The 23528-nt window shown below is 44.0% G+C and overlaps 1 protein-coding gene and 1 long non-coding RNA gene across 10 annotated transcripts in view; one reads left to right on the forward strand and one right to left on the reverse strand.

The window, feature by feature from the left end:
- ATXN1 (ataxin 1) overlaps positions 1-23528 on the reverse strand; it is a 202329-nt gene that overhangs the window by 66324 nt on the left and 112477 nt on the right. For 8 of the 9 annotated variants that reach the window (XM_021387886.1, XM_021387878.1, XM_021387879.1 and 5 more), the window contains one exon: positions 16076-16199. The exons of the other annotated variant lie outside the window; for it this stretch is intronic. The gene's annotated coding sequence lies outside the window, so the exon portion shown is untranslated. The remainder of the gene's footprint in view (positions 1-16075; positions 16200-23528) is intronic. 9 annotated transcript variants of the gene reach the window in all.
- Positions 10854-20302, forward strand: LOC110394165. Its single transcript, XR_002435401.1, has 2 exons — positions 10854-11427; positions 20046-20302. It is a non-coding gene; the product is annotated as an uncharacterized LOC110394165 (long non-coding RNA).

A 23528-nucleotide genomic window follows, 5' to 3' on the forward strand; every position in this document is an offset into this window, starting at 1 on the left:
GCAAGTGCAACGCCAAGGAAACATTTGCTGAACTGACGAGCATGGCAGGGCTGGTGTCAGGAATAAGCTTTCTGGAAAGCAGGAAGCAAAGTAAAAACAAATTTCACTGGGGACCAGGGACTTCTCAGAAATTCGCCACAACACTACCATGTGTTGGTTTAATCCCAAATAATCATGATAGATTGGGAGAAATGAATCTTACTTCAGTTGTGAATCTTCCACAAAAATCTCTAAGAACTGTGCTGAACAAGAAAAGGAACACTTTTTTTTAAATTGTATTAGTATCTTCATTTCCATAAGTAGGAAGGTTTTTCATGTTCACTGAGCATTTAAGAGAAGTAAAAAAGCAGCGATTTCTGGGAGTCTGGACAGTGAAGTATGTGCCAGGCACAAGAACTTTGCCAAATACACTTTCAAGCGTGTAATTCCCTATGATTCATGAGGAACCAAGCACCATACATAGGGCTTCAGTTACTTCCCTTATTTTAAGGAGGATAAAGGTAAATCTGTCATTAACAAGTGCTGCTGTTCAAATTCTATGCTTAAAACTCCAGACTTCTCAAGCTACTCTACTGCTTTATGTCACCCCCCCAGAAGCAAATGAGAAGTCACTGCATCACCACCTGATCTGAGGCAAGGAGAAGATGGTCATGACTGCAATAGCTTTAGCTGGACGTCTAGATAGGAACAGCAAACCAAGCAGCAAAACAAAACAAAAAGCACACCTTGAGAAGTCTATGAAAACACTCTGCAACTTACAGCAGTACTCTACTGATTTGTTGGGTCCCTGGGGCACCATGCAGGTCTCTACAAAAATAACCGGTGGCTGTCCTTATGCAGTCTGTAAGAACAATCTGAACCACTCCCCCCTTCTGACTGCACCTTCCCAGTTCCTTCTCAGAAGGGCTTTGACTTTCTAAGATGCAGCTGAGACACATCAGGGCAGCACTGTCCCTCTGGATAAAGGGGAATGCATGTCCACTTCTTGGTTCTGGTGGGAAACACTGAAGGTGACTTGCTCTCCCCAAGGACAGCTGATTTCAATACTGGGCTGCTCGGAGGCCTGTACTTTGAGAAGACAGTAAGAAAGGGGCAAGAATGGGGCAAAACAGGTAGGAGCTCTGCAGCTGAGCTTGTATTTATTTCAGAAGTGATCCCTGGTTATCTAACTGTAGGGCCCCACATCCCAAACTTATAAAGCCTGAGCTTTATAAGTTTGAGCAGATCTTCCATGATCTCACGGTCAGCCTGAGATAGACCGCATCCAGTGCTCACAAAACACAAAGCTGTGTTCCTCCACTGCTCTGACAGCAATTTATGTCAATGAATGTACTGCTGCTAATGCACGCTGAGCTCCCACTCCAGATGCCAAAGCCATGCTCTGCACAAAGCCCAAACTGTGTGGTGCCCGGGCACAGCTTGCTATTAGCTGTATTTTCCCCCACCTCATGGAAGTTTTAAGGGAGTCACTACGAGAAAAGCAGAAGCATTGTAAGATGTGTCCAACCACTCAATAAACTAACCTCATTTTTTTTTTTTTTTTTAATGTAAGTACTGCAACTCAGCAGTTCTACTATGGGATCCCAGAAAGCATGAGACATTCTTAATTTAGCAAGAACAACTGCATACTATGTCAACTACTGGAAATCTCAGTGTACAGCAGAAAATGCTTTGAGTCAACAGACTGAAAAGCAAGGCTGCTGGATTTTTTTTTTTTTAACAGCATGTTTGACATTCTCAAGAAGAGATCTAAAAAGATGTAGTATCAGATATGAAATGTTACTTCTCTGCTTGAAGCTTCCATTACTTTCAGACTGTGCAATATGCTTTTGTTTGATTTTTTTTCCCCCCAATATGAAAAATATGCTTTACAGTTGGGGCTTCATCAGTTTCACAGCACTAAAATGTATGCCTAACTTGAAATAGGTAAACCCTACTGAAAACAAAAAGGGGCTGCTGGAAAGGTAAATAATGTCCTGAAGTGTTGTCCTGAATAGGAATCAGACTTAAGTATGCAATTAGGTGTCTCTAAAATAGGTCTTCTAATAAGCACAGATCACAACATAACCTCGTGTATCAAATAATAGCAAAAGCTTTCCGTCTTGGAGAGAACGACAGCAGAGGAAAAACTGGAAGCCTCTAGGCATAAGATATGATTGCTTTATTAGAAGGAATATTAACACACAGAGGCCAGGGATAAAGACCAAGCTCAAAAGGAATGAGTCAGGGAAGCTGTTCCAGATGGAAGAGCCATGTGGGATGTGTCTCCATCATCTACTGTGGAAATAAAAAAGGAAGAAAACTTAGCATTGAAAAAGCATATGAAAGGAAAATAATAAAGAAATCTGAGTAGTAGAAGGAAATGAAAGGCAGAATGATGAAAGGAGGCCTCCAGAAATTCTGAAGTGCAGTAACATGACTTCAATCAGCCAGAACAATGAAGTTTCAGTTGTTTTGCTTCAGATAAACACAAGCAGCTCCAAGTTTCAGTGCCCGTCCAGAGCACATTAACTCCCCTTTGGACAAGACATGGGCTTTGACAAACCACAAGTCTCTCTCTCATGAGACTTCCAGAACCAGCATGCTGAAAGGATAGATGCATAGCAGTACCCCATTACTGCTGTTGATATGTCCCAACAACATAATTGAGAAGGATTATGTCATATGGTGTCTTAGGCAGCATAAGACTAATGGGAAATTTTAAAAAGCAGAAATTAGGCTGAGGATGATATTAAAATTATTAACAGCTGCTTAGGAGAAGTAAAGGAAGCCATGAAGTCTGGATGCTTGAAACTTAATAGGGCAAAACACTTAAAAAGGCACTGCATGGAACTGTCCTGTCTTGTCACAAAAACGGACGGCATAATCTACATCAACAGGACTCCTGTACCTCTTACATCAACACAAACAGGAAGCACATGAATGTAAAACAAAAACAGCAGTGAGGTAAAAGCTCACAGACAAAGGTACAAAACTCTTCCAGTCAAATTCTGTTTGATTCTCAGATGGGATTTTCAGCCAGAAATCAAAACGGATCCTTCTGGACAAGCTCACTGCAGATTGGCTGGACTGTGACTGCAAAGGTAGGTCAACTCAGAAGCTAGTCCACTCATTGTCTCCTCTGGCTTGGAGAGTCTTGTTATTACATCTGTGTATTTAAGTGGCCAGCTAAAATGGACCTTGACTGAGGCCTACAAACCTAATGCCATAGTAGTAATAATAATAGTAATAAATTTGACATGAGAGATTCTTATTAAAATGTCAGAGAAGTACATACACATCGTGTATATAAATAATCTGTGAAAATAATTTCAGAGACGTGTTTGCTCTTGCCTTTTGGTATCAAAGGCCTGACCTAAAGTCTGTAACGTCAATAAATAGGCTCAGAGACTTCAAAGCTGCCTTTAGGGTACTGTATTTTTCCATTACTTGTGTTTTAAAGTCATGTTCCCTCATGGTTATGGCTTCTTCTCTCTGGAAGTAACAGAACTTCAAATCTACTTCAACTACCATACTTGAAATCAACTCACCTGAAGGCAGTTCAAGAGTCTTGGTCTTCATATAATTATCTGCCTAGAAGCCACAGTGTCCATGTCTATTTATTTACTCGCCCCTTTTTCTAAGCAAAGGGATGCTTACTGAAGTGTATTTTTTATTTCCTTTTTCTTTTTAATTTGCAACTCTTCCAATAAACAAGAGGAGTCTGATTGTTTTGAAGTATCTTGGCTTTATCTGAGTACACAAATGAAACATCTAACTGGCATAGCCATGTACGTCAGCACGCCAGACACAAAGTAGTGTGAAAAACCAGGCTGCAACTCTTGCATATCTTTCATGCTTATTCTTTCACCCTAAAGGATGTTTTCTTGGTTAGCCAACTTTAAATCTATCTATTGTATATACAGCACTATTGAAAAACAGCACTCAAGTGTACAAGATAAACATGTGCTCCTACTGAGTTACTGAACATGAGATAATAAATTTGCATCCCTGTGATTACTACAGCTACCGTGAAGCTGCCTGCAATGCACAGAGCAATACAAAGCTGGGGAGCCATGCCAAGGAAGCAAGAGGCCCTGTGCAGAAAAAGGCCAGCACTTTGGAAACACAAACAGAGCTGTGCAAGGGAGAAATGCAGGGTCACTGAAAACAGGGTCTGCCAGACATTACACATGTATACCCAGAATAAAGAGGGAAGTTTCTTCACACGAGTAGGAAAGCTTCCCTGCTCAGAATACACGTGGCCCCACAGCCACAGGGAAAGTAAAAGGCTCTGAATTCACATTTACTGCAGAAATAAAGTACTGAAAGGCAGGGTTTAGATGTCTCCCTCCCCCTGGTGAGTATGCAATTCTTGTTTTTTACCTCTGTTGCCTGATTATTTTTGCAACAATGAAAAAAAAGGAATTTAAACACTTTTAAGACATCTATTTCCAGTTGGATTTGGTGGGAATTAGTCAAAAGGCTCAGTACTAGAGAGGAATGAGACCAGACAGACAGACATCATCACCACCACACACACCTCAGTTCCTTGGAATCCTGGCTAAAAACACCCCAGCTCTGAAGCAGAAATACTCAAGAAGGGATTTCATAATGCTTTACCTAAGAGTGATATCAGTATCATTATCTCCATTTTATGGCTGAAGCACTGGCTGGTCATGACATGCCCCGAGTCACCCATCAGATAGCTTTTACTTCTGGCTCTGCCACTGTTTCCTGATTGCAAGCTAGTTCCCTACCAGTGGAGTCATTCCAAACCACGGGCTGCAAGAGAAGAGTGATGTGGTAGTCAGCATTTGGATGTCTGAACACTCTTGCAGACAGGAAGGAAAGCAAAGATTTTTACAGGTGTGAAAGCAACCAAGAAATGCAACTCTCATTCCAAAAGGCAACACCTGCCTCTAGCAGGGTCAGCGCACTTGGCATCGTAGATGTGTTGTATGAAAAGGCAGCATAGGACAAGTCTAACTTCAATTAGCACACACCACAGAGGTGATTGCTTCAATTAAGAAACAAGCCAGAACCAAACCAGAAACCCAGAAAAATCTGAGCAAGGCAGACAGTGGGATCTGAACTCTAGCTTTCTGATTTGGCATCGACCATACCTGCATCATGACCTGAGCTAAATGCTTTGTTCCAAGTACCATCAGGCCTTAGCCTGGATTAACTTTCGGATCTTCCTGCTCTTCTCAAATTTCTAGGGAACCCACTCTGAGAGACCTAAAATGTTTCTGCTGAGCTTCAAATCCAGGCATGCTTAGCACTATTTGGCCAAGTCTCATGAAGGCTAAATTTTTACTCTTTTTCTTTGCTCCCTTTTCACTTGAAAAGAATACAGTAATAAGTCAGGAATCATCAAAATGATTCCTTACCTATGAAAATGATCACTGGAAAGCAATTTTCCTTGATTGTCTCTTAGTTAATTACACTTGTAGTGACAAACACTGCCTGAGATCAAAGTTGTTGCAGTATTTGGTTCAAAATGCTGCACTGCTACCACTGTAAGTTACTGCATTCATGCAACATCAAAAGTACCATATGGTGATGGCGGAACACAGCATTGCCACCATTTCGTGACTTACGTGATCTGGGTATCAAACTGTCTTTCCTCTGAACTACAAGAAACTACATCAAGTGGAAGGATGTTACCAGTGAGGAAGGATTTTCAAGAAGGTAGTGTTTTGATACATGAGGGTGGTTCCTCAAAGCAGTGCTCTTCTTGTTGGGTTGCAAGTGTGATCAGACTGTCTGCACAGGTAGGCTGGATGAGAGCCACATGTAGCATCTTCATGGGTCAAATATTGCTCAGATAAGGCACTGGTCTGACTAATAACCATGAGAAAGCCTCCTACAGTCTCCATTCCAGTAACACAGTTTACAGACAAACAATCTTCACCCACAGCTCCTTGTCCCCCACACCATCTTCACCAAAGCAAAAATGGAAAGACAAAAAAAAAAAAAAAAAAAAAGAGACACTTAAACCATGACAAATATTTTCTACACCCAATCACTTGTGTTTTCCAGTATGATACAGGCACTGAGACTGAATTCATTTGAGTTTCAGCTACACTGGTACCATACCAGCTTTGCATAGTCACAGTCAGATAGGTATGCTTTCTGCAACATTTTGAAGTCCTGAAGGAACATTTGAAAACAAATATCTTCACTGAGCCTTAAATGCCTCATACCACAAGCCTCGAAATAACAACCATAATTAAATTAAGGACCATCTATGCTGCTGACATTTACTTTCCCGAAGGAATAACTGCTTTACACATTACCTCTAGCCCTGCGCTCACCAGACACGGGCTTTGTATTGGCATGGTGGTTTCCCTCCCTGACCACGGATAAACACTGCTCTCCACTGCTACAAGGCTCCAGCCCTGACACGCCAGGCAGCTTTATGAGCGCACACGGGTCAACAAGCAGGCTCAGAGCTTGAGTCTGTAACCAAAAAAAGCTACCGTACGTCTACAGGGTACGAGCACTGGAATTCTTCCTCTGCCACTAGCAGTCCAGCAAACTTCCATCTCCCGCTACCCTCTCTCACTTCCAGCGCAGCCATTGCAGTCAAAGCTCTTCCCACTTTTTCAAGCCATTTTTATGCACTTAATGGGCACAGATCTGAGAGTGAACTGGAAACTGCCAGTCCTAACCTGACCAAGGAGCAACACTGAATCTGCAATTCTGATTGAGTTTTCCTCTTAAGATGGTCCCTAGGAGATGTTATTAGGCAGCTCAGGTGAAAGTAAGAACTGATTCAGCATTTAAAATCTGTGAAATACTTGCATTATGGTGAAAAATTACCTACACATTATTCTGGTTGGAGTTTATACAGAAAACAAGCGGTATTGCTCAGTCTGAACTGAACCTGTCTTATTCACAGAGCCAGCACCCACCCCTTCAAGAGAACCAAACACATCCTTCTGGCATTAGACGCACTGAGCCAGTGTTTACATACTGATCTGCTTATAAGCAGAGCTGGGAATTCCAGAACAGGAGCTTCGTATTTATTACTATTTTACATTACTATCAAACGTGCCAAGTTCAGACACTTTAAATTATGAGGGCTGCTATCGCACGCTACTTTATCAGCCTTTCACACAACTGTGTTACTGAAGCATCTCAATAAGAATGTCTAAAATGTCTGCTATGCTTTAAAACAGCAAACCCTTCCTTTTCTGTTCTGACCCAGCCATTTCAGTCAACACAGCTCTTTCTACTCTTTCAAAACACTTTCTACTCTCTTAATGGCTGAGATCGTACTGACTGTCTTGGATACTGCTAGTCCCAAAAATAATACAGCACAGCTATTTATTCATGCTTGTGGCTTGACACGATATTTTGAGGACTACCATTTCACAGTATGGAACGAAACATGAACTTCCATCTTATGATAAGAGACCTAACTATCACACTTCAGCCTTCATACCCAGAACATCAATGCACCTTTAAAGTGAAGAAAATCAGGAAACCGTGCAACAAAAACAACCAACTTGCCAAAACCAGCATACGTTTTTACACTTGTTTTTATATCCTCAGGCTCACAAAGATCAATATATATATAGATAAGCATGTGTGTATGTGCATATACATATCCACTCATTCTTGAGTGCATTTCTCAGGAAGGTGCCAGTCAGAGGAAGAGCAGTCAGGAGTGTAAAAAGCCATTTCTCCTACACTGAGCAAAGCCAGTTTTATTTCTCATCATTTTTGAAGGGTTGTGTGTGTGTGTGTTCTTTTTTTTTTTTTTAAGAGATCCAAATTGTTCCAGCATTACCACCTGAAACACAGCTTCTGTAAGCCCAGTCAATCCCTCTGAAACCATATTTGACCACAAACTTAACCTATGTTGCGATAGCTACCATTGACTTGAACATTAAAAGTCTATATTATAAAGCCTACCTATCCCTACACTCATTTCATGCTGCAGGAGTTCCTCTTCGGAAGCACAAAGAAGGGAGAGGTGGAGCAGGGAATGCGTAGCTAATTAGTGAGGTTTCACAATCTAATTTAACCCACCAACCCATTTTTTCTGCCACTCTCACACACATAAATAGGATGAAAAGCAGAGGGTCCAGGTTCTTCACGCTGTTATTCCTCAATCCCACCATTTCTTACCATCTGCCTGCATTCTCCTCAGCAGCCCTCTCTCTCCCTTGGAGCTCCAGATGACCACCTTCAGAGCCAGGAAAGTTGTTCGCTTGCAACAGGATGAACAGGAGCTGCTGACATTAGCAGCATAGATTGTTCTGAGAGCAAGGAGGCTACTGGCAGTTGGCTGTTTAGCATCTTCCTTAATGCCAAGCACATTTACTGCAGTCCCAGCAAGTTACCCAAAGCTGAGTGATTCTTGAGAGCACAAATAATAAGACTGCAGGACACACCTGTGCCGCACAGCCACACAACACAGGCTCAGTCAGGGGCTTGTGCTGAGTGGGCTCTGTCATTTACAGGGTATGCTGAAGGGCAAGGCTGTGCAGACACACTTGTTTGACTCTCACCAGCAGAAAACCAGTGGCAGGCAGTACCCTGCTCAGCCTAATTATCATAATCAGGGAAGATGTAAAGAGAGAACCAGCGCTAATTAGCCTGAGCAAAGCACCTTGTCAGCTTGGGAAACTCAGCACAGGGCTCTGATGCACAACTTGACGCATCCGCTGTGACCAAGCCTTCGTGCTGCCTGCAGTCAGCAGCGATTGCACTGCAGCCAAGGACCACACGCTGCTGAGGCAATGTGTCTTGTCACCTGAAAGTGGAGCGGGATGAGTCCTCTGTTCTTACAGCTGCTTTTTTGAAGGGAGGAGCTGCAGGAGGCCTACAGATCGATGTACAGCACCCCTCCCATTGCATGCACTTAGGTATCTAGCTCAACAGTCTTCCTTTGCGTCATCTTTTTTTGAGAGAAGGGGATCCCATGCTGTTTGTCATGTATTTGGTTTTTTAAATTTCATTCTGTGGCATCATAGGTACTCAGGAGGGAAAGAACATGGTGCTAACAATTCTTTCTCTAATTTGCTGTTCCTTCCTCATCTCAAAATACTCTCCAGCTGGAAGGAGTTTATTCGTAAGAAGGAAAGCATAAGGCTGACTGAAGAAAAGTGATAATTACATTAGAATAATACTAACAACAACAAAACCTGCAGCTAATGAAGATTGCCTGCTTCATTTAATTTAAGAAGGGGCTTCACCCTATAATGAAGACACAGAAAGCTCTGTGGCTTGCTCACCCTTTCTATGCATGTCATCAGAATGCTCGCCATGCCAATTCCCTTCAGCTGAACTGGTTGGACTGGTCAGCGATAGCAACAGAAAGAAGTGCTTGTGCTCCTATCTCCTGGATCAGTCTGCAGGCTGCTCTTCAGGCTGAATAAGGATAGCTATAGGAACTTGTCAATGGAGCTAGAAAAGTAAAGAGAAGTTGGGTGATCCTCACTGAGGATCTCACACAGGTCTCAACTGGCACAGCCTGAATGACAACGGGACCTTACTTCACTTTTTTTTTCTCCCAGTAAGGAGTTGATTCTTTAACAAAGTTGCTTACAGTGTGTGGCTTTACAAGAAAACAAACAAACAACGCTCCTCTCTAAAAATCCAAACTCCACCCCAGACAGGCTAAGGCAATCATGAGAAGTGTCGGCTCCTCCAGCGCTCCTCTTGTCGCTCTCTCTGGAGTGTCAGACTGGCTTTTACTTTACTGGAGGGTTGTGCTACCTGAAGTTTCTTTTTTGGACCCATTAGCACAGAATGCTACGTCACACTGTTGAGAAGAGAGATTTTATTTGCCAGCGAGACAAGCTCCTGGCAGACAAAGGCTTAAGACACGATTTGCCCCCTGCCTCCACTGCGAGGAATCTCCGCAGTGCTACTCACAAGTGCGTGCTCGTCAAGGAAGCCAAACCCTATTTGTCCCAGCTTCTTTCAGCTGCCGCAGCTTTTGCAATGCTTTAGCAGGACCTACTACCCTCCAGAAGCTGGAAGTGAGACAAAGAGGATTTACAAACCATCAGTCCAATTCTGATTGAAGGTTACCGGCTACAGAAACCCACAAATAATCTTCCTCTCCTCATCTAACACAACCTCACTGCCCAAACAGATTTCCTCTATCACTGCTGAGCGCAATGAACTTGATTTGCCACAGTGGGAAGCATTTCTCCATTATTTAAAGAGCTGCTGGGATAATCGGTGAGAAATAAATAAAAGACTGCAGTGCCTCAGGTTTCATTAGCCTATCCCTTGATCTGACACCCCAACAGGAAAAGAATTTTGCAGTGATCCTGGTAACTTGCTTCTTTATCTCCTTCCTCTTGACCTTTGTGCCATCAGATGCCTCTGAAACATTCATCATCATCCGTGGCTGGAAACACCGATGCTGATTAACAACCAGGAACATAAAGCTCACTGGGAAGGAACACAGATAGCATCAATGCTGCCAGTTTCTCTAGGACTATCTAATACACCTCCCCAGCATACGTATCCAGGGTCAACATGCCTGGAAGGCTGCAAACAAACCTGGAATAAAAATGAATGAACAAGCCGTTCTGAACAGTACTCTCCTATGAGGGCGGCGGGGCACACCAGCCCTTTAAACTAACCTACTGGTAGCAGCAGCCCTTCCTTTTGAACACACACTCTAAACAGTAAATGGAATAAAACTTCCCTTCTAGAAGAGCTTAATTTGTATTCTCTTCCTGCTGCTGCCACCACCACTATTAGCACTGAGAGTAGCATCAGCAGGCTATCAGATACCAGTGGGGCCATCACGGGCACAGAGAATCAGCTCACCAACACAGCAGCACAGAAAAAGCAAAAGAGCAATGAAAGTCACATTCTAACAGCCATGGGACACCTGTGTTTTGGTCAGCTCCACCCTTGCAAATACCAGAGCACCTTCCATGCCGTGCTATTATCTGCAAAGCTGGGCTTTGCTCCCAGTGCTTCTCTTTGGTTTACACCAAAGCCCCTCACGCCAGGGAGCGCTGCCAGCAAGGACCTGAAGTCTTTCTAGCCAACAGCACCAAGTTTAAAAGAACAACAACTGCAAGGAACATTGTTGAACTATAGAGATGCTTCTTCCTTGCAGAGCACAGTGCAGCACCCTGGCACTGTAATCATTAACAGATGCATTCACCTGCCTTCCTTGCTTTGCTTACTCGCTCCAGTGCACTACGACTGCCTGGACTTCCCTAACGGCAAATCATGAAACCAAGCCGACAGCAAAAAGCTGGGGCAGCAGCTAAAGCGACTGCCAAAGAGAAATCTGTTTGCTCAGGCAAAAGCTGTTCTCAGTCCAAACATGGGAGTCATAATCTTACAGCCATTTGCTTGGAAGACAATGAAGGGAAGGCGTAGCAGGCTGGGAAACTGCAGCTCGCCACAGCGCAAGAAGAGAACGATCTTTGTGCCCAGATTTCCTCGCTCTGCAGGGTAAGTTTTAGAGAGCTGACAACCGGTAGCAACACGTAGTGGCCCCAGGCACCATGCCTGCCTATCAAACACTTGGATTTTAGCTCTGGAGAAATTATAACTTCTTAGCTCTCTGGAAGCTCTGCTGGCCAAGAAGAAGGCCAGCAAGTAACGATTGGCCTAACTAATAATTAGTTTAATACATGGATTGCATTCTGCAAGCAATAAATGTAGGGGTGTCTGGGGTGCAGGGAGGACGGGGGGAGACAGGCAGGAGGAAGATCCCTTAAATGTGACCAGAACAGCATGTCTGCTGGTCTGCTGGTTACAAAAGGCAATTAACTGGGGCTGCTACAACTGCAAAGTGCTGCTGCGGTTGGGGCTGGCACACCAATGGAAAGAATGGAGCCAGCAGATCAGCAATGGAGGTGAGTGAAGAGGAAGCTCAGCGATTTGGGTTGAAAAAGACATCAGGAAAGACAGGTTAGGAGACAGTGCATGGACATGGATCAAGAGGCACCTGACCTCAAGGCAGTCCCTGAGAGCTCGTGTCTGAGGGCAGTGTCACCGCACGTTCCTCTATGGGGCTGAAGCCAGCCAGGCACCGCTCTGCTGGGTGGCAGGCAGGCCCAGCCCAGCCCCACGTGTGCTCCTTGTGCTGCACTCAGAAAGTCTTCTGCAACACCCACTGAAATCCAGCATTCATCTGTTAAAATAAGCTGCCAGACCTAAGGCTGGAGTTATGGTCAGAGGCTTTTCTTTGTTGCAGCACTGCAAGAAACCCAAACTGTTCCAACTTCCTCTCCCAAATGTCAGCCTTGAACTGCTCTGGTCCGTCTGTCGGAAGCATGTGATGTGAAATAGAAGCCAGGAAATAAGACTTTCTGAATAAACATTTATTTGGTGAGAAATACTTCTGATTTTTGGCAGAGAAATGTCAGAAACCTGAAGCCCTATGTATAGCATGCCCGCAGAATGCAATTTCTATTTAAAGGGAAGCTGCAGCTGTCGATAGCTCTTAATGAAGAATAATGCCTGGGAATAAATTACTGCTGTTTGGAGAGACATTTCTCAAATGACAGCGATACTCCCTCTTTTCCCTCTCCCTATGTACATGGAGCGGCAGGCACTGCGCAGTTGTTGGGAAGAACTGACACACAACTCTCTCTCTTGTCAGCAGCCTGGTAATTTCCATAGAAAACTATGAAGTACTTTAGCACACAGTTACAAAAGCAAACACGTTCCAAAACATGAAGGCTCCATATGTCACAACTTGCAATCACTTCTGCAAGGTGTGTGCTGCTCATTGTGGTCACCATGCATCAATTTCAACCACGCTGTGGACTCGGCGTTGACAGCGCTCTCAGCAAAGCGCTGCCAACCCCAGTGGGTCTGGGTTTCCCCGCAGAGGGGCTGCCACGCCGGCAGCCTGGGCAGGAGAAGCAGGTGATGCTCGAGGGAAAGGGTGCGCCCGGGCTGCTGTGCCCTCGGCAGCAGCTCAGGAAGCAGTGCTGACATCAGCCCCAGGAGCTGCTCCCTCCGGCCCAAGCCAGCGTGCAGGGTGCCAGGAAAAACAGCAGCGAGGGCTGCCAGAGGAGCAATGTGAGTGAGAGAGGGAAGCGAGGAGCTGGGAAGGCTGAGAACAGGGCTGGGCTGAACGCAGCCCCAGAGATGCCCTCCTGCGGGCAGCTCCCCACTGAAGTGACGCACTGGGAGGCTGTCGGAGCAAGTACTACCCCGTCAGCTGCAGTTTGCCCAAAATAACAGCTCCAAATATGAGCTCAACTGAAGACACAAGTGTTGGTTATTGACACATACTGGGTTTAGAGATTGATTTTCCATTTCCCACTAACTAACTGTGCCAGAGGTTTCAGCACAAGTGCAAAAAAGAAGACAAAAAAAAAAAAAAAAACCAAACCACCACACATGAAGAAATGTGAGGAACACGAAGAGTTTATTCACTGCTCCTGTCAGAATTGTGCTTTTGTGGCTAGCACTCCAAAAAAGTTGTGGCGTACGTTTTCAGGACAGAAAAAGACTTAAGGTACCTACACCTCACCAGAGAATGACAGAACCTTATGCTGGAACTCACAAGGTACCCTACTGCAACAACAAAGCAGCCTCACTTTCCTCTGTCTCACTCCCTAGCTAGGGGAAATAGCAGTCCTCCTTAAGAAACCCTCCTGACATCTCTCCTTCTCCCCACAGAAGCAGAATATGGACTTGATTTGTGTGAGCTCTGGTATTCCAGAACTTCACTTCATCCAGATGAGGAAGGCAGGAGAGCGGAAGTGAGAACGTGGTGCTGTTTAGTAAACAGGCAGTTTCTAGGTGGATCTGGGACACTGGTCCCAGCTTACTGCCCACCCCCCCGCACTGAAGTTTGCTTCGGTGGCAGGAGGAGGAGGCGGAAGGGAGAGCAGCGGGGAGGGTCCGTGCTTTCCCTGTGTCTTAACATGACAACAGCCTGCAAACACCCGGGGAAAAGAGAGCGGTGCTTTTAAGGAAAATCACTGTGTGCTGGTATTTCCTTTCAGCACAAAGGGCAGCAGTGCCACCCCTCTTGGCTCCAGGTACTCCCGTCTGCTAGAGAGGCTAAAGCAGGAAGCAGAGGAGCTGGGGCGATGCCTCCTTGCCATCGTGCTGTCCTCTGGGCAAAGCAAGGCGACAAAACGCACTTGCAAGGAACTCCTGAAGAGCTCTCCATCACCTAGAGTGACCCCCTCCAAACATCCATCCTCGATGCCAGGCTGAGAGCCATTCTCAAGAACACTTTATTCTTATCTGTACCTGGAAAGACGTGTGCTACTTCTTCTTCATAAGCCAGGGCCTCATGAGTGTAATTCAGGGTTGTGGCACCCCAACAGCAGGCCACAGCACTGCGCTTGCAGTGGGCTTATTTTAAACCGCTGAGGACGGGGCAGAATGCAATAAGCACACCGCCAGCATCTCACATAGACACTCCATCCTCTGCAGTGGCTGATGGTTCCCTCCCTCCCCATGAAACTTATCTGGCTGATCTCAGACACCCAGACGGTCTGTACAGCACCCAGGGAATGCTATCCTCACATGCAGTGCTGCTGCTGCTGCAATCGGCGGAGGTGATTGCGACATCCTGAGGGAACACCTCCCGCTATCCCAACAGCTTTGCGTGCTAGAGCAGCTTATTATCATTATCATTATTCTTCTTCTTCAAGGCTGCTCCCCTCTGCTCTAGGATGTCAGTCTGCAAAGTAAGCCCTTGTGGTTTCAAAGAAGTCTTTCAAAGTGTGGGAATAAGCTGATATGGCTACGTCTGCTTGGATACACAGACAGTGAGAAGCTCCAGGTCTCAGAGGTCCCTTATTCATCTTACTGAGTTATTAACTCAGCAGCTTAGTGCTACTAGTTACTAACAATTCCAAACGTCAGCCTTGTTAACTATTTCACTGTAGATCAAGGCATGCAGGAAAGGGGAAAGATGACAAAGGTTTCTCTGTGTCTCCTGTAACGTTTATTTTGCAAGTGGCCCTTTGGAAAGCAGCACCACTTAGGTTCTGTCTCAGACTGCTTCCTAAAGCCCCCAACCCAAAGTCTGCTTCCTAAAGCCCCCTTTACCCGAAGAGTAAAGCAGGGCAAAGGAGGGCATCTGACTTCCAGGGAGCTAGAAGAAATGCACAGGAGTCAGAAAAATAGCTGTATGTACTAAATTTAAGGAAAGCACAACAACTAATTTACTCAAACTGGAAGACTCTGCAGCTGTGTTATCATCACTGACATCCTGAAGGAATACTCAGTAGTGGTTCAAATACCAACTTACCTAACTTTGAAATTTTCAAGATTTCTTAAGATCAAAACAAGGATTACTCTCTGACTTGGTAGGCAGAAAATTCTTGTTTTCCTCTGCTTTTCAGGATGTTTACATCTGATCTGCACATTTGCCCATTTCAACCCAGAAACGCAGTGAGCTTCACAAGAAAAACAATGAGCATATAAATATTTATGCCTTCTCTTTAGCCTTCCCTCATGGGAAAGGTCTCTTTTATTAAAGGCTGAAGGACCAGAGTCTTAATTATGTGACTGTTTTCTCTCTGAAAGGTATGCTGCTCCAATTCCCATGAAGATGAATTTCCAAGAGAACACTCATATAGAAATGTACAGTATGCAATTTAATATACCAAACTGATCAAAGGAACAGGAATTTGGAATACCAGATGCAAATAACCTCTAATTTGGAAGCAGTCAAATGATCTCTATCAATGTAGGACCATGTATAAAATTAATGAATCTGAACTGTATGTTGCTGAACTGTTATCTGTAATATTTTTCATTTTTGTTAGGCTACACCATCACAGGGCTTTCAAAAGCAGGTTTACATATTTAGCTAAAAAAACAATAATAATGCATTAAATAGTTGTAATGGTCCAAGGGAAAGAAACCCAACATCATTCCTTAGTTATCACCGTTCTGCCCTTGAAGTCATTAAAAAAAAAAAAAGTAGAAGAAAAGAGGGTGAGGAAGAGAAATTAAAAGTCTGGTTTTGCAGCCCAACCCACACACAACTGCCCTTTGGTTTCAGCACAGCAAAAAGATGCTCAGTACATCCCAGCGACTGGAGCAAATGCTACAACACAAATACCCCCACAGAAAACACAATTGCAAATACACATTATTGCCGCTAGGAACTCACAACATTCACTATGTTCTTCTCCAGGGAATTCTGGATTATCCTTTAGCATGAAGATTTTTCAGAAGCTGTTGGATTGCTCACAGGTTCTCAATGGCTTTCCTCTTTCAAATGAGGTGAGCTAGAGCTGTAAAAGATAAGGAAAACAAACTAAGAAAGAAAAACAAGGAATAAAAGGAGGAAAATCCATACAGCTCTTCAGCAAATGCACAATCAATTCATATATTTCCTTGAAGCAAATGCATTTTTAATGGACTCCCAAGATGGAGATTCCAGTGTAGTGTGTATGTCAAATGCTGATCTAGAGTAGTAAGAGTCATTTGCTCCGCGCTTCTTATTACCAACAATTAAAACCCAGTTCAGAGTTGCTGAAGCATAATAAAACTGTTCTTGGATAATTCAATTTCTGTAATAAGTGGAAAAAAACAAAACTACTCTGGGTTGTTTTGAATAGTGTCTGCAAGTAAAGCCCAGGAAGTGCAAGAAGATCCACACAGGAATATTTTTGTTCTCAACAAACTTCTCTCAAGGAACAAGAACACCTATCTATTTCTGCAGTTATACTGTATATATATGCAGTTATACTGTGTAATACTGCAACAGAGAAGTACTGAAACCAAAAATATGCATACACACAATTGCTACTCTTCAGTGGGAAGTATTTTTACACAGCTGAGATTTTTAATATTGCATAGTTCTTTCATATTTATTTGTTTGACAGTATTTTTCTGTGAGGCAGCTCTTAATTTTATTTTTTTACCAACTATGTGCAAGACATCGAGCTACCCTCAGCCTTTTTACAGGGGCCTGGGAAACCCATTGTGACATCTTTTCAATGAAACTCCACAAGTGTACTTCCATAGGGCCCAAATTGAGCCTTTATTTTCTTCAGTTGGGTTCGCATGGGCTACCTGTGCTTCCCAAATTCTTGGCGTCCCATCCTTCCACAAACTCTTCCTATTTCTTTGACATAAGTCTCCTCAAATACTTTGTACGTTATTTCAGGATTCACGTACATAGAATCCACCCTGTTAGGACTGCAGTGGAATCCATATACATATGTGTGCAAAACAAAGATATACACCTGAGATAGTCCAAGCTCTCTTTACGTTCAGTGGAGAACAGTAGGCAAGCTAGAGAATAATTAATATGACCTATCTTAAACATCTGCTTAAGGACAGAATGAATCACTCTCCAGAAAGGTCTACTTCTCTCCCTCCATAAAGTAAGTCTAGACACTTAGCTCAGATTGGATGACCACAGATGAATGCAGATGAATCTCACCCTACGTGAAGGCAGGAAACAAGTCAGACAGACAAGAGCATTCATGGGTGAAGAGTAAAGGGAAGACAAAGCAATGGTAGTAGGCGAGGGAAATACTCAAAGTTATACCCCACAGATAGCCCATTTTAGTCTAACAACAAAACCCTCCAAAACCCAAACCAACAACTGCCTAACTGATCCAGACAGCTTTGGTGTAAGACTACCACAGTTCACTGGCTGAGGTGAAGTCCTCACATAGCAGTGCCCATAAATGTTTGCTACCTCCTGCACCTGGTTGTGACTCTTCATTGCGCACCGGCAATGATGATGATGATGATGATAGTCTTAGCTGCACAAATCTCCCTGACGGATCGTAGTGATGCAATATACCTGTTACAAAAGCATTCCTCATTAAAAAACCCTGACCTAGAAGTACAGCTCCTCAGTGACTCAGACACAGCAACCTCAAGAAAGATCCTTTAGATACCCAGGTCCAGGACTTTGGTCAACAACTCTTCCTCTCTGACAAAATGGGACTCTGCAGAAGTACAGTCAGACATGGTCTTATAAGCTTTGTAATGTTAGAAATCTGACTGAAAGGAGTAAAATACAACTTCTAAGTAAACCTTCAACATTTTGTTTGACCTCAAACAGTTTATATTCAATTTATTTTTTTTTTAAGTTATGAGAATTTCAAGGTAAAAAAAAAAACAAAAAACTCTCAAAATACTCGAAACATTTCGTGCCTGAGTGTTAAGATGAAGTATTTCATTATTTTCAGATCAGTTCTTCTGGTTCTTTTCCCCCAGTAATTTGCCAATTAAAACATTTCTAAAAATTTCATTCTTAATTTTCATTTCTTCCCTCAAAAAATCACCCAACACATATCTCTCCCTGTTCAACATTTTGGTGAATCTGAACATGGACTCCAAAGAACTACTAGGAAATATTTAGCATTTCAGCAAAAAATTAGGTGCCTTCCAACTATTTTTAATGAGAGAGGAGATTTTTCTTCCAGGCATATCTCATCACCCATACCAAATCCTGCTTCCACCTATTCCTTTGCGTCTCCCTCTAGAGTAAGTTTCCCCTAACACTGCGCTGAAACTCACTGTCAGCGAATGTCTTTCCAGTAGCTTCAGCAGGCTGGTCAAAGATTTTGATTTCAGTTTAAACAAGGCCACGACTGCCTATACAAAGACTCAAATCAAGGAAATAAAAGCCTTGCATGCTAAATATGCAGTTATCTTGCTACAGGTTTGGAGTCTGTGTTGCAGACTCCTTTCAGTGTGAGGACACCAGAACAAGTCAACAAGAAGCACTTGTGTGATGTCATGCATTGGCAATCTGTACCAGCTATCCTTGCACGTGCATTCATTTCATGGGAAAGATGGCATGAAGCAAGGCAACCAACCCCTAAGGGGAAGAAGGGTGAGAGAGCTGATATTTACCACAGAGTACATATGTACGTACCATGTACGCAGCCAGCTATTAGGGAGCAGACGATACACTGCAAATTCATAAGCTAGTTTAATCTGCAGCAACGTGCTTGACCTTACCCTTTAGCACTTGTTTCTGCAAGAGGCAAGTTGCAAGTTGCCTATAAATGTTCCCAGCCATTTTTATGCTTAAGATTGAAAGATAGCGTGGCACAAACTCCAGGACATGCAGGGAGACACTCCGCTTCTTGAAGCACACTCCCCTCCTTGTAGAGCAGAGCACGTATGCTCTAACCAGGACAATCTTTTGCTATGCAGTATCTGGCAGTTTGCTTTGTGGAGCACGGGAATGAGTTCTGGCTCTGAGGGACCACTGAGGAAGGCAGTGGTCTCCATCAGGCAGATATCTCATCCTCTGTTCCAGAACAAACAGCTTTCTTTCACCCTTGTCTATATCTGGAGCAATTATTCTGAAAGTGTGGAAGATAGAGACCCAAGTACAGTGCAGCTCTGGTTTGTAGTACCAACAAAATTTCAACCACGCTTTGCCACCAAAGTTTCAACAAGGTTAATGAATCGTTATCAAATATACAAACTATTTATATATATATGATGGTTGAACTCCATTCATACGGTTCATAACCGTATTACATATATGATTACTGATCACATCTCTGCTATTAACAGGAAGTGTTGCACAAGGAGCCTGGTTTTCATGGTCCCACAGCATTCTGGTTATTCAAATGTAACAGCATACCCCGCCTTTGAGCCCTAAGAAGGACACTGAAAGGACAAATTAGAAGTGAAATTGAGATGAACAGACCTCAAATCTAAGAATGCGGAAATACTACGGGGGAGTATTTAGATAGTAAAACTGGACCGCAGGGCAATCAACAAGTAAGAACCACAGTACAAACAAAAAATTGCAAACTGGCCAAACCAAGAAACAGAACGCAGCTCTGTGCAATAGGCTGCATCGATTCCAACAAAAGGTCATGCTCTCCACCTTGCTTTGAAGAGGAGGCAGTGAGAGACCACCATTTCTCCAGTCCTTTCCTGTAGGTTTTTAATTGTTGTTTCCTGCTCTCTTGCCTCATATAATTTGGTTTTCCTAATTCACAAATCAGCATAAGCTAATAAAACTGTTTAAGAGATGGCAGCATTGTTCCTATCTGAGTTGTTTTGTTGTTTGCTATTATCCCACAACTAATCCTTCAACTCAAATAAAACGGTAATTCATTTTCTCCTTTATTCTCCTCTGCATGAAATAGGTACTGACAAGTTCAGTCATGCTCTGCTGCAAATGGGAAAGGCGAGGCTGGATCTTCCTGGAGTGTATGCGATTTCAATTACCCAATGTGGATATCATCTACCATGGGAGGAACCAACTTCTAAAGGATTTTCAACAGGTCTCGCTGAGTTTATGCACACAGAAAAAAATTTAATGGAAAAGGGAATAAAACAAACTATTGTTAAGATTTCAAGTTAATAAAGGCATCTCCACATCAGTCATGCCAAACTTTACCCATCTGAGAATCTGCTGACATTTTGTGTAGTGTACAAAGGCTGCTTCTGATGGGGCTGAGTCATCTTTACATTAACTGTTCCGCTAGTGTAAAAAGCCTTGAGTTACAATTCAAGCCTATTTCGAGGCTTACAGCAAAGCCCTTTCACCTTAGCATAAAAGAGGCTCAGTCTGCATAAGAGTAGGGCATCACTCTAACTTCTGCTTAACACCCATTCCTTGTCCAAAGCTGACAACATCTGGAGCTCAGTTCTCCCCAGCTTGGCCACGTGATCCGCAGAGAAACACTCGACTTCACAGCACCTTAAATCTGCTTTGTGCAGCGTGAATAAACCCTGTCTGGGTGCGAGGGAATAGTAAATCAAGTTGTCAGCACTTTGCACATCCTGCGGGTCCTAAACCAGAAAAGCAATATGCAGCTCGTGGGGCTCAGACAACAAGGCCCCACAGTTTGTAGTAGGGGGAATAACTTGCATGTTCCCTCCCCTAGTTCTGTGAACACCTCCACAAGCTGCTCCAGCCCTGTGTACCTTTCCTCTGTGTGAATGCTGTTTCCAGTGCAGGTACTCACTGGTGAAATGAAGTGCTGCAGGGTGGGAGCATCTGTCTGCAAACAGCAGACATGCGGGGCCGGCATGCAGGGCCGCAGGGGTAAGGCTGCATCTCACATCCTCCGGTGCATGAACCAGTACAGAAGGTGATGAGGAATTCTGATCTACTAGCAGAGCTGTAAGTCATATAGAAATCAGCATCCTATGATTTAACCTAAAAAATGGCAGGTATTTTTCCCAACTTAAGCTCAGGTAAAGCGGCACTGATTTTAGCATCAAACCATGCAAGTGGACCAGAAATAGGCTTTCCAAGACCTACATCCGATCAGAAACTGGATGAGGGGCCATGGGGACAGCTGTAAATGCAAAGATATACGAGTCCATCCTATCTGTTCATGCAATGCCCAATAACAACACAAACACAAACCTGTTGAGAACCTCAGGACATTACCTTTACATATATAACAACAATCACAATCCTACTCATTGTTTATATTTCAGCAATAACTGCTTTTCCCAATAAGACTTGAGGTGAAACTGGTTAGTGCTGTGCTTAGTTTCCGAGGTTCTCCCCCTGAGGAGTGCGGTGTAAGGTATTAAAGCAGCATGCAGGCAGGTGGGCTGTGGGTGCAACACACAGTGCTATCCAGGGAAAAATAACGAGAGTGTGTCTGGGTTGTTTTGTCTATGGAGAAGCAGTACAGAAGTTGAAGAAGCAACTTCTTCTTCCAAGCAGAAGAAATTGGAAAAAAAATGCAAATAATCCATAACAATTCAGGCTTAGAGCCTGAATGTTGAACAGATACAAGCAATAAAAGTAACCACTCTGGATGCTTCTGTTATACAACAAATATTTTTCTTTTGTGGAAGCCATTATGCAAAAAATGCAGCTTGCGCACAAGTAGAGACAATGAGCCTCCTGCATATTGGAGGAACCACAGCACGCTGCTAACTTGTTGTGGATGAGAACCAGTTCGAGGGCTGCACCTTCATTAAACCCACATACGACCTCTCACAGGTGACGGCCACAGCACTTCTGCAAACACAGATTAGAAGAGAGGACCCAACAGCTGTGAATCCCACAGCTCAGCAGCACCAAAATCACTGGCTGAGGTTCCATCTATGTGCAGCAACTCAAGAGACAAACCACCTGGAAAAGACAGTTCTGCAGACAGCAGTGCTAACAAACACCAGCAAGCAGGCTGAGCCTTTGGCCAATGCTTTTCTGGCGGCAGGAGCAATCCCAGGGGATGCCCACCCTCCCAGTGCTGTAGTGTGGGTGAGCCCGGGCCAGGGCCCTGGGCCAGCAGCAGGATCCAACAGCAATTCAGCCTCCTACTTACACAGAGCTTCCCCGCAGCCTCGTGTAGCAGGTTTGGCCAAGGACGGCCAGAGGAGGGGAAGTTGGGAGCCTGAGGCCGTGCGGACAGACAGGCAGACGCAAGCTCAAACAATGCCATCACGTGAGCATCGCTTCCTTACGATGCCAGCCCAGAACCCACCCTTACCCTTCTCTCCCCATTTCTAGCACAGACGCATCTTTTGTGCTCCTGACACAGTACTGTAAAACAAAGGCACTATTGACAAACTTTTTTTTGCAGGATTAAGATGACTATACTGGCTCGCAGCAGAGATTTCAATGATTTCAACACCGAACGCTAAGTAACAGGAACACCGCTTGGCAATAAATCCAGAGATTACCTGTTGAAACATTAATGGCAAACACCTTTTGATGTGGGCTGCTTTATGTGGTGCATAAGCCAGCACTGTAATTATGCATTTCCTTTCTATGAATCTAGTATGTAAACCTGAAGTGTTACGGTTGGGTGTGTGTGTGTGTGTGTGTGTGTGCGTGTGTGCACGCGTGTGTCTGTGCTACAGGAAACGCTCTACAGCTGAGTCTGCGATTCAGCAGCGTAGCTGCACGTAGTACGTCTGCAGCGGGACCTCAGCCCTTTCATTCATTGTGCACCAAGCAGAGGGCTCCAGCAATTGCCACACCGAAGACAAATGCCAGCGTGAGTCATAGCAGTCGGAGTGCAAACATGTTTGCTGTCGGGTGACTCATAATATCACATCCTGAATTCACAGACCTTCCTATAAATAATAATTTCTGCTATTGTTGTATTTCTTTGATACAATGCAAGCTTAAGCGCGATGGTGAATCTACAGCAGCTTTCCCAACTACAAAGAAAATGTTTATCTCCTCATCCTTTTTGTTCTTGGCCACAAGCATCTGCCTGTAGTAAGCTGTCCACGGTGACTGAAGTGGTTGTTGTGTCAATCAGACTTTGCAAAATTCAAACATGGCCAAAAACGTGTAACCAAGAAGAGCTACCCAGAAAAATAAAGAGAGAACCAAGGCCAAACCATAGGACCTTTTACCTGCTGTACATTCTTTGTGTATCAGCACTTGGCTGATGCCGTACTTCTGGCATGCCTTAGCACATTCAGAATGCAGACAAGAGGAGCGTTATGTTGGTGTGGGACGCAGCCCAGCAAAGTGGCAGCGCATGGAGCATGGGCAGGGAGGGACTGGTCCGTCACCCTGCCAGATACCACGTCCACATGGAGCAAAAGCAAGAGCAAAAGTTTCAGCAGCTCTCAGCCTTGGTACAGCATGCAGCCATCGTTTCTTCACACCTGGTAACAAAATTAATGCACTGTAATAATTGGTA

The sequence above is a fragment of the Numida meleagris genome, chromosome 2 (genome assembly GCF_002078875.1).
Source record: "Numida meleagris isolate 19003 breed g44 Domestic line chromosome 2, NumMel1.0, whole genome shotgun sequence".
NCBI classification, from domain to species: Eukaryota; Metazoa; Chordata; class Aves; order Galliformes; family Numididae; genus Numida; species Numida meleagris.